This window comes from Anser anser, assembly GCF_964211835.1.
Source record: "Anser anser genome assembly, chromosome: Z".
NCBI lineage: Eukaryota > Metazoa > Chordata > Aves > Anseriformes > Anatidae > Anser > Anser anser.
In genome coordinates, this window is record NC_139723.1 from 35,541,445 (window position 1) to 35,556,286 (window position 14,842).

The 14,842-nt window shown below is 43.8% G+C and overlaps 1 long non-coding RNA gene across 1 annotated transcript in view; it reads left to right on the plus strand.

Moving 5' to 3' along the window:
* The first annotated feature begins 494 nt into the window (after window positions 1-494).
* The window catches only part of LOC310889288, a 40,876-nt gene continuing 26,528 nt past the window's right edge, over window positions 495-14,842 (plus strand). Inside the window, exons 1-2 of the long non-coding RNA XR_014576498.1 lie at window positions 495-699; window positions 2,852-2,978. This is a non-coding gene — a long non-coding RNA (uncharacterized lncRNA). The remainder of the gene's footprint in view (window positions 700-2,851; window positions 2,979-14,842) is intronic.

The window sequence follows — 14,842 nt, forward strand, 5'->3', positions numbered from 1 at the left end:
TATTTATCAAATTGCTTTAAATATGACAACAATTGGCCTTTAGAAATGCTGTATTTGGAGGGAATTGTGTGTGTGTGTTGGATGCTTCTCTGAAGTGAAAAAGGTAGTTTCCTACAAGCTTCGTTTTGGAAGAAGAATCCGAACGACAAGGTTTACTGTGTTTTTGGGGCAAGTATTTTTTAAAAATTATTATTATTATTGTAAAAAACAAATTCTAGCTACCACTTTTTAGGCTGTGAGACAAAAAGATAAAGAAAAAGAAGAGATACTGGGAAAAAAAAGCATTTTGATTCCTCCTCCCACTTTTCCTGATAACACTCATTTTGATCCAAGTGCCACAGCAACACTGCTGGGAATATTTCTCCTATCTCATGTCCAAAATTAGCTTGAGGGAACTAGCTGGCAGGCAGCTAAGCTTTGTGTTGGGGAAAGCATATCTGCGCAGACGATCATGAGCTACACAGCTTTTGGACAGCAGCTGAGGATGTGGGCCCTTATCCACCCAGACTGATGGATGGAACAGAAGTTTTCCTATCCAACAATTGCCACAAATTGGGTCAAGCCCTTAAAAACACCGTGACTACTGATGTTGATAGATGACTTTCCATTAACAGAGATGGCTTTGGATAGGGTGATGGTTTTCCATCCTTCCATACAATGTATGCATCCTTCTCTCCTGTCCCTTAAGGAATCGTAAAAGTGAGTATCAGCTTTGGGGTAAGCCATATGTTTTGTGGGTTTCTGGCTGCTATTTTGATTATGTGTGTGTTTGTGCATTCAACAGGAAATTCCTCCTACCCCTTCCTTCTTCTGAGTGTTCTCGTCCCCTCAGCACTGGTTTCTGGATCCTCTTATCACACAGCCCTGCTGTAAAGTTCCTTCTTATCTAAATTAGCTTGTGTGATCTTGCATCTGAATGGCCAGCACAGAGGAAATGATCCATTGCAGGAACATAATTCACAGGGCTTCAAACTGTTGATTTCACACTGATTTCCCTGAAGCTGGCAAGCAAGCCCATAATTTCTGGGTTGGGCACTCCCAGCTACTAGACGCATGAGAGCTGGGAGCAGAAGCTGAATTATTTGTGGCTGTTTGAGGAGAGAAATAAAATGTTCATTAATTTAAAACTCATCTCTACCAAAACCAAATGAAATTTCGAGCTCTGCGTCTGTGTAGACCTCCAGCACAGATGGATAGGAAGGGGTGTGGTTTTTCTAAACACTGCTGCCCCAGGATTTTCATGCTGCTCACGAGCAAATGGAGTTCAGGAGGTGACATCAGGGTACTCGGGGTTCAGGCACATATCAGCCACAGCTAGCGGAGAGAACCTACACCTGCTGTGCTGTAGTAGCTTACAGCTGAGTACTCATCTTGTTCCAGCACAGAGGTCAGGCTGGCCAGCTCAGGCTCCTCACAGCAGATCTCTGCCCTCAAATTGGGTTTTGCTGTGGGTTAGGCTGACTCTGAGGAACTCATTAAGCAGTGTAATGTCACTTTGTGACTGATCTCAGAGACTTCAGGATACTTCCACCTTATGTATCGTGAGCCTCTCTACTGCTCTCGGGCCACCATCTGTGTAAGTCTCCAAAGAAGAGACCCTCACAGTGATCAGATGGCTAGAAAAGTTTGCGCCCAGGTTGCCTGCAATGTGAAATCCACAAATGAACCTGAGAAAAATAGAGCAAGTGAGTCAGAATCAGTAACCGATTCATATAGCTAAGAATAAAATAATCTTTTGATGAAGGTGATTTATTTAAAAAGTTAATTTGTAAAAAGGAAACCACAGAATATAGGTCTGGAAGAGGTATCTACTCCATCACTGTGCCTCAAGGCTGATTCAACCTTGCCCACGTTATCCAGGATAGATGTTTGTTTAATCTCTTCTTCAATCTCTCTAGAGAAGGAGGTGTGACACATGCTCCAGGGCTTAGCTATTCCTCCTGCTTGAACGTTTATTTCCTGAGGCCTGACCTAAAGACCTTTTCCTGCAATTTACAGCATAATTTTGTGTCCCATTTGCAATGGAAATGGAAAGCAATTTATTCCATTCTTACTTACAGCAGTCTGGAAGATAGCTGAGGATGGCTCTCATACCTGCCTTCACTGCCCTTTGAGCAGAGCAGCCACTGGCACTTGCAGTCTGCCCTTGTAGGTCATGTTTTCCAGCCTTTCAGTCGTACTGCCACTCTCCTCTGCATTGCTAGAACAGACTCATATTTTCCTTGAAAAGGGGTGCCCCAAAATGCCCAACTGAGTAAGTACATATAAATCCCGACCAACGTGAAGAAGCAGAGGGGTGACTTCAGACCACAGATATGACATCTGCATACTTGTATCCAGACATACATTGCCTGTATCATTCCTGCCTTACATATAGTTTGTAACCAGCTACAGCCTCCAGAACTTTTTATTATGTATTTGTGCTGTTGATTATTCCTGCCAGGTTGTCTTCTATTTCTAAGACTACTTTTAAGACAGTTAAGTTGCTTTTTAAATTCTTTTTCTAGGTTATTTCTTCATGTGAGAGAAGATGATCAGTCTGAGTTCTCAGCTTTGTTTTTCAAAGCCTACTGCCCCTATTGCTTATCATCTACAAACCGATGACTACAATTTCCAGTCCCTCAATAAACTGTCCCTCAATAAGACCTGCTAATAAAAATACTGAGCAGTAGAAGGCTGACCACAGTCTTTACCTGAATATTGTTGCAAACTCACTTTTTATTTATTATGCTAAGGTGTCCTGGCCTGGGCTAGGATAGAGTAGATTTTTTCCTAGTAGATGGTATGGTGCTGATTTGGATTTAGGATGAGAGTAATGTTGATAGCACATCGATGTTTTTTCCTGTTGCAGAGCAGTTCTTGCACAGAGCCAAGGACTTTTAAGCTCCTCATACGGCCCCGCCAGGAAGGAGGCTGGGGGTTCACCAGGAACTGGGAGGGGACACAGCCAGGACAGCTGGCCCAGACCACAACACAAGGTAAGCTCCATCACACAGAATAACATTTCCCTAAGAGGATGAAAACAGAGATGTCTCAATTTTTCCTCATGTGTCTACAGCCAGTTTCAGACATGGATCATAGGAACAGAGACTTGTGCAAGAAAAAGAGGCAGAGTTTAGCTGTAGACCTGGCTTATAGTTGGGTTTTCAAGCTGGCTTTGGGTCTCACCAAACTCGCAAGACATTAGGAATCTCTTCCTCACCAAGCAGTATAACCAAGAATGTAACAATCACAGCCTGCCAGCCTATGGTGACTCTCACAGGAATGCAAAGGGACAAAAAGTGTCATTCCTTCACTTTCTTTTACTACTTGTCAGGGGTCCAAAACCTCCTTTAACATTCATCAATAACTGCACAAGCTGCTCAAGACTATCTGTTACCACAAGTATTTCCTATGCATACTACAGGTCTTTATGTTCCCCAGTGTTCCTATGAATTCCTTTGATTCTTGAATCCATTCTTATTGCAACAGCCAGAGGTGGAAGGGCTTGTATAAAAAGAGAAAAGGTGATAATACATCTGTCTGCATATTCTATCAGCCAAAGATATGGCCTAAGACACCTATTACTGATTCTTTTAGCTGATGCTTTGTTATATAAGAAACCTCTAACTTTTTCAGGACTTGAACTAGTTTGCTAAAGTTCAGAACTCCTTTAGGAATAATACCTATATTTTATCTCACTCTTGTAACAGAACACACCAATTTGTAGAAGAGGATCCTCTTACCATGTCAATTTGAAACTGTTGTTGACTTGACTGTAAAATATGTATTTAATGACAGAGAAAGGGGGATTTTTTCCCAATGCAATAGTCATTAAGGCCTGTTTTCCAGTGGAATACTGACTCAAGTGTATCTTGCAAGCATTCAGATGTGCTTCTAGAATCCCATTTTTTGACATACACTGAAATTTGTATCCTCTGAGCTTATAATTAGGCACCCTTTGGAAACATGTAGGCAAGATTTCTGTCTTTTAGAACAACCTAGTATGGAAAACTGCATTGAAACTGGAACAGATGCTGTCCCTCTGGAAAAATGTTTGGTGCCAGCACAGCTAGCTTTATAACCTCCTTCCAGCATACCCAGTGTAGCAAGGAGAAGACTTTAAAAGTAAGAGGACAACTAGGGCTCTCTCTAATCTTTTGTTTGCAGCAGCCCAGAGTTTTATTTAGGCTCTACTAAAGGTTGAGACAGGATGTGCTGCTTTCAGTGGGAAAGTAGCAAGCAGTAACTGAAGTGCCCAATGGCAAAATGAACCAGTTCACACTTCTGTTTTCTCTCCTCATACTGAGTCCAGAAGAGACTCGAGTCAAAATCTGTGTGGTGTGAATGTAGCGTGTCTCTTCCAGTATTTTCCAGTCCTGTGCACCATTAAAACAAACAAGTCCATACTGACTGGAGTGGAGGCCACCAGGCCTTGACTGATCTGATCTACAGCAGTAGCATGGACCTAACATTTCATTGGTACCAGTTCATTTTCAAAGAACTTTTCTTCTGGGGAGAGGACATCAAAGAGGAGGGAATTTCTTTGAATTCAGTTATTTTCTGCCTGTCATAAACATAAAAATTCTTCCAGGCATTGTGAGCTCATCTCATCCTTCTCACAGTGAGTCTGGGAGTCCTTCTCAAGACACTGAGTACTTCTCAGTGGGATTTGGGGTGTTGTTTGATTGCTTGTTATTTTGCAAGTGTAGGAGTGCTCTTTTGGTATGAATTATGTTTGACCTATTTTGGGTTACCACCAATCCTAAAAGAAGGAGACTATACTTAAGTTCAAGAGGTCCAGGTGCAGATGGTAGGAAGACTGGGAGTTCATTTAGTCTAGCACTTTTTACATTACAGACATGTTTTAGGGCCATCTTTGCACAATGTCACTTCCAGCTGCAGATGGTTTCATTGAATCTGTTCATCTTTTCAGGGTATGTTCAGTCCTCAAGATTCTTGGAGCTGCTTTCTGTGTCTTTTTACAGTCCTGATTACAGTATATTTTGTGCACAGGTACACACTTTGCGTTCTGTTTTATAAATAAGAAAATCACACAACAGACCCCAGATGAAAATTATTCTAGCCTAACTTTGGATATCTATCATGGTCCTCTAGATTTATGGCCCATCAACCAACAACACAGAAGGTAGCAAGTGAATACAGCCCCTGGTCAGGAGCATAGCAAAGAAAATGAACTGGGGTCTCCCAAAGAAGAGCAGATTAATCACCAGGATTCTGATCATCTTTCTGAACACAAATCTTGTCTGGATAGAGGGGTGGGAGGCTTAGAGTGTAATCCAGTAGCTCGCTGTCCCCAGGGCATCTTTTAAACTGCCTCCAACAGTCCCAGCCTTCTTGTGTGCTGCTAAACCATACTCCTGTCATCATGTGATGGGCTCTATCTTGCATTAGTTTATTTCAGTGGTAGGAGAGGACAGCTCCACGTGCATAAAACCACAAGGAGAAGGGAGGTAGTGCTGGCAGTGTTTCTTGCAACAACGGGTTGCTTTGCTACCTATTTGAGGGTGGCATCATCTGGCTGTACAGGGAGCTGTGGAGGTGAAAATGAGGCTGTGAAATCATATGATTAGGCGATTTTCTCCCTGTGATAAAACCTAAATTAAAAATAGACGTTAAATTGTTCAATTAATTAGAGTGCAATAATGTAGTCTGTTCCCGTGCTCTAATTTGTGCCATGTTGAAAGTAACTGCCTTCTTCCCCCTCCGCCTCCTTATAAATAAATCATATGCTTTCTGGATCAACTCATCTAATTATATCTTAATTGTTTCTAGGAGCAAAACTCACTACTACATTAATTGTCATACAAGCATTTGTTCACAGAGGGCCACATTCCCATTGGTGATATTTTAATTATTTTTACAGTGCAAACATGGACGTCAACAGCTTATTAACACTAGAGGGTTTAGTAAACTTTTAACTGCAAACGAACAACAAAAAGTGTGTTTCTTGTAAGGATTTTGATAACCTCTTTGCTTGTTTCTTTATGATATTTCTGAAGAGGCTGGAAACCTGAACAAAACTCAAGAACATGGTGTGGATATTGAACATACATATGGAGAAGTATCTGACGTCAGTGACCCCAGAATGGTAGCTGATGTGCTATATATGTCTATAATATGTATATTGTGAGACAGTATGTAGTGAAGAGGAGGGGTTATTTTCTCATCGTGTTACAATTAAATTTCTGAAGTGTAGAGGGGCACATAAGGTTTACAAATAACATTCAGTCAGGTACTTGCAGATTTAAATCAAGGTTTAAAACAACTGAAGAAGGCTATAAAGTTCTGACCTCTTCATGACAATCAATGAGGCTTATTCTCCCACATTACCTTGGCACTGTTAAATCTCCAGTTTTTGCATGTGTATTTTAGCATATGATAACATACTATGTGGTTAGATTTAGGAGAGGGCAAAAGATGCTTGAATCTGTAGGACCTTACTTATATTAGAGGTTGTTAAGCATGGAACTTTGTGAATATTAGGTCTTCACACTCATTTTGGTTTTCCTGGTCATGTGAAACACTAAAAATGTTTAAACCTCTACCTTCAGTTTTACTGTATCCTTACCAATACAAATATAAGATAGAAAATAGTGGGAAAAGCTCATTTCGAGTCAAGCAAATCTTTAACCTTGACATAAAATATTTGTTTTTAGCTGAGACTTCAGTTTGGAAAACAAATAAATAAATGGAAAGAGTTTTGGTAATGATTATCATTTTGAAATGAGAAATCAAAAGGTATTGTTCAGGCAATAGTGGGTCAAAAGGTGTTTGGTTTCTCTTGATCTTCCCTTCCTCTCCCTAATAATAACAACAACAACAACAAACACCTTACTAATGACTTATGTTTTAAGTTTCTCTGTGCTATAGACAGAAGTTTCCTAAATGCTTTGGTTGAGTAGGTTTTGCATTGTCAGCGATGGAGTGGAAGAGAAGAGCTCCACCCAGCAAGAGCACGTTGGCTAATAATAACTCTGTGCCGGTGAGAAACGAGCATTCGATCTGCACCACATCCTTGCAGTCTGTCAAAACAAGCCCCTTTGCAAAGAGAGAACAGGACCAACGTGAGCTCCTCTGGCCTGCCCAGAGGCATCTCTCACCCCTGCTGAGAAAGTGTCTGTCCCAGGGCTGGGAAGGCTGATGGCTCACCCTGGCTCCTCAGTGTCTCCCCTCTGCTCTTAGCTCTTACAGCAAACAGGAGCACTTTGTACAGGTCTTAGCACAACAAGGACATGTTCTTGGTGCACAGACGAACAGAGGGCCACCAAGATGATGAAGGGACTGGAGCACCTCTCCTTTGAGGAGAGGATGAGAGAGCTGGGACTGTACAGCTGAGAAAAGAGGAAGCTCAGGGGGGATCTTATCCATGTCTATAAGCACCTGGAGGGAGGGTGCAAAGAGGATGGAACCATGCTGTCTTCAATTGTGCCCAGGGACTGGACAAGAGGCAGTGGGCACAAGCTGAAATGCAGGAGGTTCCCTCTGAACACCAGGAAGCACTTCTGTGCTGTGTGGGTGACCAAGCACTGGCACAGGTTGCCCAGAGAGGTTGTGGCATCTCCTCTTTGGAGATCTTCAGAAACCACCTGGAGATGGTCCTGAGCAACCTGCTGTAGGTGGCCCTGCTTGAGCAGAGGGGTTGGACCAGAAGGCCTCCAGAGGTCCCTTCCAACCTCAGCCATTCTCTGGTTCTGTTGGGCCCACTTTGCTTTTCTGACCAGTCAGTGATGACACAGTTAGAAATAGGATGAAGATGAACGGTGGCCTTCAGTACCTGGCAGTCCCCTGTCCAGCACAGCTACGTGGGTGATATGGCTCCCTTATGGCCAGAGAGCAAACTTTTACTTAAAGTTAAGCCTGAATACACCATTATTTCCCTTTCTGTAACTTGCTAGCAGATAATCACATAAAAACAGAGAGGATGGACGTGCTTCCCAACTTGCCCCTCAACAAGGAGGAGGAGGATGCAGGAAGATGCACAGGGACACCGTGAGCATCCCTCAGAGAACTGGCTTACCCAGGGAGCCATGGAGGGGCAGCCACACTCTGCTCCCACCCCTTCATTCTGCACAAGCACCAAAAAGGGGACAGAAAAGGGAAAGCCACACCACAGAGTGGAGCAGCCTATTGTTGTAGCACCTGATGGAGTGGAGCTGGGGAGGTGCTCAGCATTGCTACCTCTGCCACCAGGACGTTACTGGGAGAAGACCACGACAGGGATGACAAGTGTGATATTAACCTCCGGGAGAAAAGACAAAAAAAAAAAAAAAGACAATTTTAAAGGGTAAGAAAGGCAGGTAAAGGGTAAAAAAGACAATTTTAAAGGATAAGATTAAACCATCTGGATATATTTTCTTGTGAGGAAAAAGCTAAGGAGAGAAACTTTTAGCCCTCAAAATTGAAAGCATGGACTGACTCTGTATCTGCAGACAGATGGAGTGAATTAGCAGCACCCAGTGATCTAATACTTGCCCCATAAGGATCCAAAAGGAGATCCAGCTCATATACTTTATCCCGCATGGACAGCAGCAGCACCACCAAAGCTCCACTCCCATGAAAGGAGACCGTGCAGGACTGTGCCCACAACTCAAGCATACAAGCAGCCAAGTATTAGGCCAAGTAGCCTTTCATTGGCTTGAGGAATTGTGGGTGCATACCTAATCCTGCTGCAGGTCGGGGTGCTTGCACCACAGCTGGTTGATGCCTCCCCAGCTCCTACAGAGGTGTCTACTGGGGATGCTGGAGGCACTGGTGGGTGGTGGCAAACCCAAAACACCTCTGCTCAGCTCCCTGTTCCACCGGTAGGTGTTTCACCTGAGCCTGCTTAGTCCTTTGGCACAGCAGGTCCCCACCTGAAGAAAGGAATATCACAACTTCCCCATCCCACCTCCATAGGAAAATGACAAACATCAGCTACTCAGGTCCTGCTCTGGAGGCACAGCAGTATTGTACAGGTTGGGCTGATTATGGTTTCTTCAAGACCTATTCATGATGCAGTAGGAGCCCTCACAACATCTCAGTTAGTAAACTGATGGAGACAATCTGTGCCTATTCTTTATTCAGTGATTGCTTTTTGCTGCTGAGGTAACAAAAAGGAGCCTTATTTCAGGCAAGGATCTGAATTTTGAGGTCAACGCCAGAGATGAAACCTCTGATATTCAAAGGTTTTGTAGCCAAACACTTAACAGAAAGACTCTAGAAACCCAGCCGGGGGCCTCCGAGAGGACAAGCTCGAGGAACGGCACTGAGGGCCCCCCCTTGGCACAAAGCCCTCTGCAACACTGTCCATGAAGCCCCAAGGACCTGGCTCCCCTCTACCCCTGCCCCAGACTGCTGAAGACACCAGCCTCTGAGGCCCAGGACTGAGGGCCCTGTGCATGAGCTTTTCTTTGGGTCTGTGTGTGAGGGAGTGTGTAATCTGACCCTGAAATGTTGTTTTTAAGCTAAACAGAAGTCTGTGTTTCATATTAGCGATAGGCAATATCCCTTGGCACACAGCCAAATTACACAAATGGACACTTCATTTAGCGTATGTGTATACATATGTATGGTTATATTTACATTTCTGTTAGGCTATCTTTCTCCATCTTCCCTTCATATTTGTTTTTCATTCTGCCTCCCTTTCCTAGTCCCTTGCTGTAACAGTGCTCTTCTAATACTTGTGATCTTTAGCTGCAAAACAGGGACTTTTGCCAGTCAAAGGTTTAAACAGAAAATCTTGGGTGCTTCACTGTCATTTTCAAAACCATCTTAACCTCTTGGGAACATAGTGCCTTACTGAAAATAAATAGGACATAGGCTTTTAAATTTCTGATTCTCTTTTGAAAACGAGATGTAAACTGCCTATCCTTGAAGTGCCATTAGAGAGATGAATTCATGCACCTATCCTGTTCCTAATGAGAAACTTATGTGTTTCTGTAATGATAAGTGAGAATAAGAAAATGTAGCTGAAGGTAAAATTTTTATTTATTTCTTCCTAGATTTCTGTCTTAATCTTTTCCCACCTCATTTTCTAGTGTTTGTGAAAGGACATCAATTCTTCCAGCTCTGCAATGCTGTCCTACCACTTTGGGTATGGATCAAATAACTACTGACCTTCTGTGTCATTTCAGAGTTCCATATTTCAAAGGTAAAAAATTCAGCTTCAAGAACAAAAGCTAATCATGATGCAATTATACAAAAAATTATTAGAGGAGGCACAAAATGAATTATGGCTATTAAATAGGAGGAAACTTTCCACTGTTTTTCACAGTTAACAATGTTATTCACCCTGGCGAAAATGGCAAAGACCACTGGACAATTAATAGCATACAAAGATAATTATGACTCTGCTATTCACAAGCAAAAGATTTTATGCTTGATTACTCAATGTATTTGTTTCTTGTTTTCACCTCTGTTCAGAATTTTTATCTACAGCTTATTTGCTTACTGAAGTAACTTATTTATACTTGATAGGATATTTTTACTGTTGCCACTAGAGGTCTATTCACCACTACAAATATCAAAGAAAGAGGCAAGCAATACATTTTCATCTCTGGATTTTATTTCTTTTAATTATTGTTCAGTGTTAGTATTGAAGTAATGATCTGAAGTAACACAGCTGTGGATGCCTTAAAGTAATAGGCTAGATATTAGCTCAGACAGTGCAACAATTTTTTTAAGGATGTATACCATTTCGTCTTACTAATGTTATCCTTTTGGTTTGGTAGCTCTGTAGCTGGCACTTCTTATGTTTTTTGTTTTTTTTTTTTTTTTTTTTAATTTTCCCTCCAGCACAGAGCAGTTGTTTGCTGCACCCAGACTCTTGCAGCACAGCTACCAGACAGGATAGGTGTGTAAATAAGACATTCCCCTGTGGTAAAGAAAAGAAAAGGCAACTGATTACATCCTCCCCAGATTTGCCTCCGGGGGATGCAGTCAGCTACTACTGACTGCAGCAGGATCTCGAGCTTGGGTAGGATCAGAGTTTGTTTGGCCTTCTGTTTCCAACGCTTGCTTGCTCCCTCTTTCCTTCCTTCCCTCTTTCTTTGTCAGAGTCCTTGTGAACGATACCTTCACCCAGCGTATCTTTTCATCCCTTGTGAAGTGAAGCCTCCTCTTCTGATTGTACATGCCAGGGTTTATAGGAGGTTTTTAAGATTTTTCCCCCTTTGGCTGATGTCAAATGCAGGTTTTCTTTGCTGATTATCTGAAACGTGCCTCTGCTCAGCTCTGGAGGGAAGGAACAACACTGCTCTGTAAAGGAGGGTTTTGCAAAAAGGCTCAGCCTTGACTTCAGTCTATTCCCATTGTTAATCAATAGTAAAATTGCTGCTGACTTCAACTTTCAGTTAGGCTGAAACCCATAGCATTCAGAAATCCCATCCACACACCTTTTGGATTCATTGTTCAGAAGTACCTAAGTTAGAAGGCACTTACTAAACTCCACCATTCTTTCTCTGGTTGGTTTAAAAGCTATTCTGTCTATGTTTTCCCCCTCAATCTGCAAAGATGAGATCAGCTCAGAATAGGATCATGTCTTACTCTGGGAGGAAAAGCAGGAGGAGGGAATCTCATACAGCAGGGAGACTTTCTGGAAGCATTTTTCTCTGCCTCTGTCTGGAATCACGAAGTGCAGAAAGTGTAGGGCAGGCTCTCGAACTTGTACCCAGAGCCACCCTCCAGCACGCTTTCTCACCACACTCTGGCCTTATGCCTGTGCCTTTGCCTTCCCTGCACTCACCCTGGCTCAGCTCCAACCACCCGAGCATGACCTCGGACCCACAAATCAGTCTGCCCGCACAGTCCCGAGGCTATAGGAACACTGTTCTGTGGATTAGTGGAAGAAATGGGACTGCCCAGCTCTCTAAGCCTCAGCCTACAAATGGGACTAGGAGGAGAAACACCACCTGGGACAAGAGCCTGCTGCCTTGGATTTAAAAAATAATAATGCAGGCCTGGAAATGAAACTTGGAATTCAGACACTGAGAATCTTTGACCTGCTTGGTTTGAAAACTGCCCCCATCGATCCACTGCTGTTCCCATGCAATGTGCCACCAAAGTCCTTGGAGGCCTTGGCTTTTGTATGGCAGCCTCCTTTTTGTGAATCGAGCAATCACTTGAGTGTTTCAGCTTCAGACTCAAAATGCTTGGATCAGGTTAGCCCTGTGCTGTCAGGGTGGCAGATCCTGGCTTTTGAATACCTGGTGTCAGTCACCTGGTCCTCACCCGTGAAGCCTCTTCAGACCTAGAAATAGATGCTGTGGGTGGTTCAGTGGCAGCAGCCTCGCAGACCCACCTTTTTTATTCCACCCTGCCTAGCCTGCACCACTCCCCCTGATGTGAACACATGCTTTTTTTGTCTTGTGGGCCGTAAAAGCTTGGGAAAACTCTGTTTGGTGACGGAGCTTGCTTTTAGCCAAACTGCTTGCCAAGCATGTGAATATCGGGAAAGTTAACCTTTTCAATACACATCCAAGTGTTCCTGTACTCATCAATCTGCCTGACCATGTGAAAAACTTCAGTTTGAAAGGATTGGTCAGCCACCAGTAGGCATTTTACAAATGAAATTCCAAGTTTATCCTTCCCCTACCGATGATGATTAGCATTAAAGCTGAGCAAAGGTAGGGAGGTCACCTCATGATGAGTGTCTGTTTTTGTAACAGACAAACTGAGTTGTAACTCACCTTGGTGTACAAATGGCAGAATTTGCAGTAGGAGAGGCTCAGCACCAAGCACAAATAGCTCCTGATTGTCAGGAATTTACCGCAGAGAGACCATTCTGGCACAGAAAGATGGAGCAGATTAACCATCCCTGGCAACTGCTGATCACCAAGATGTAACACAAGCATCGTGGGCAAATGTCGGTGAGCAGTTGGGCTGTCTTATGTACCCTCTCTGTAGATCTACCGTCTTCCCTTCCCTTCCCTTCCCTTCCCTTCCCTTCCCTTCCCTTCCCTTCCCTTCCCTTCCCTTCCCTTCCCTTCCCTTCCCTTCCCTTCCCTTCCCTTCCCTTTTGAGGGAATAACTCTGTCTTGCTGAGTCGTTGTGGTAAGATGGTGCTGAGACCATCTTAGACAAGAGAAGAAACTTTTCCCCTCTGACTTCTTTTGGGAGGTGGCTTGGTGCAGGCCTGTGGTGGATCTCTGTGTGTTGCTGGTGGATAGCTGCAGTGTCCCCTACTTTACTTGCTGCAGAGAAACGTCGATTCTCCACTGTCCCTGAGCTGGAGACTCCCAGAGACAGGTCCACCACAGGAACCTCTTGCTGCCAGCCTAGTCCAGCCCTCCTGGCTCAGGCAATGTCAATCCCTCCTTGAACAAAATATTTACTTGGCTCTTTTGTACTGTTTGTATGATCTCGGCCATTGCTGCTTCCTGGTCACAAGGCTCCTGTATTGAGGCCTGGTGTAGGCTCCTCACTCCATGTGCCCGGGGAGTGGAGGTTGTGGCTGATACCAGTGTCCGGCCATGCCTTCACTGCTTCCTCACGCCTTATGGCTACGGACAGGAGACCTGTAGCAGCTCCGTGCTGTGCAGATGCTTCTGGCACTTGGGCCTACAGGCCTGTCAGGCAGAGGGGCAACAACAGGCATACATACATCCACCAGCTTATATACTTCTAAAAATTGGCCCAGGGAGGACTTCCAGACACCTTCTGGTCTCCCCGTCCCAAAGAAGACTCACCAACTCAATGCTGCTCCTGACGAGCATTTCTCTGTACCGCTCCTCTGTGCCTACCACAACCCTCCGAAAAATCTGTTCCACTGCTTTTCTGCCCTTCCCCCCTCCACTCTGTAATTCCCCAACCTCTTGCTGCAATTCCCGTACATACAGCAAACTTCTCAGTACTGGAAGACGTACTCCCTGGGTCTCCTCAGGTTCCTTTCCTGTGCACCGAGCAGGCACTGGTCTTCCCACTGGTGGGTTTGGGGAAGGAGAGCTGGGAGTGGGGCCTGCCATACTCAGTGCCCTGGCAAATCCAGCTGGCATTGTGCCCCAGGTCTGAATCCACACTGCGGACTTCCAGAAGTATTTAGATCATGGACCTATGCACCACTGTTTTCTTCCCATCCCTCCTTCCCCCAAGCACTTGTGAGGACAACATACTGCAATTGGCTGTCTTGTTAAACCTCTGAAATTTCCACCCTGAAAAATCAGGAGGGGAATGCGAGACTTAGCTGTTTGTCTCCCCAACAACAACAACAAAAAAGTTTAAAGAAATTTAATTATGACATTTGTGCAAATGTAAGGAGGACAGATAGTCAAGCTGCTTTGATTATGGCTGATATGATTTTGCTAACATGCTGCTTCATTAAGCAGGATGGTTACTGAGACAATAGTAACTAAAAATAACAGAGGATGAAAACCTGACTTATACAAGGGGACTGTTGAAGTTCTGTCACTTGAATAGCAACATAAGTCAACAGAAGCAACAGAGCAGAGATTTTTAATGCTGCTGTTGGATTTGTCAGTTTTAAGGATTTCTTTTTTTTTATTGTATACAACATTACTTTTTTTTTTTTTTTTTTTTTTTCTGCTATGGTTTGAATAGAAATTAGTAACAAAATAAGGAAATAGAATCAATGCAGAAAGAAGTAATATTTAAAGCCAGGAAAGACCCACATAGCATGACATTGAGTTGGATTTTAATGGATAGCCTTATGCTGATGGACATTGAAATTATCTGCGCAAAGCCCCCGTGGGAGCTGCAGGGAAGGCACCCGCCAAGAAAACCTCAGAAGCTGTACCCTGGGCTGTGCCTGTCAGTGCTGAGAGCAACACACTTTTCCTCCTGCTGATAAGCCTGGGTGGCCAGACCTGCAGGCTGCCCTTCCCACTCTTCTTGCCGCGTGTGGTTG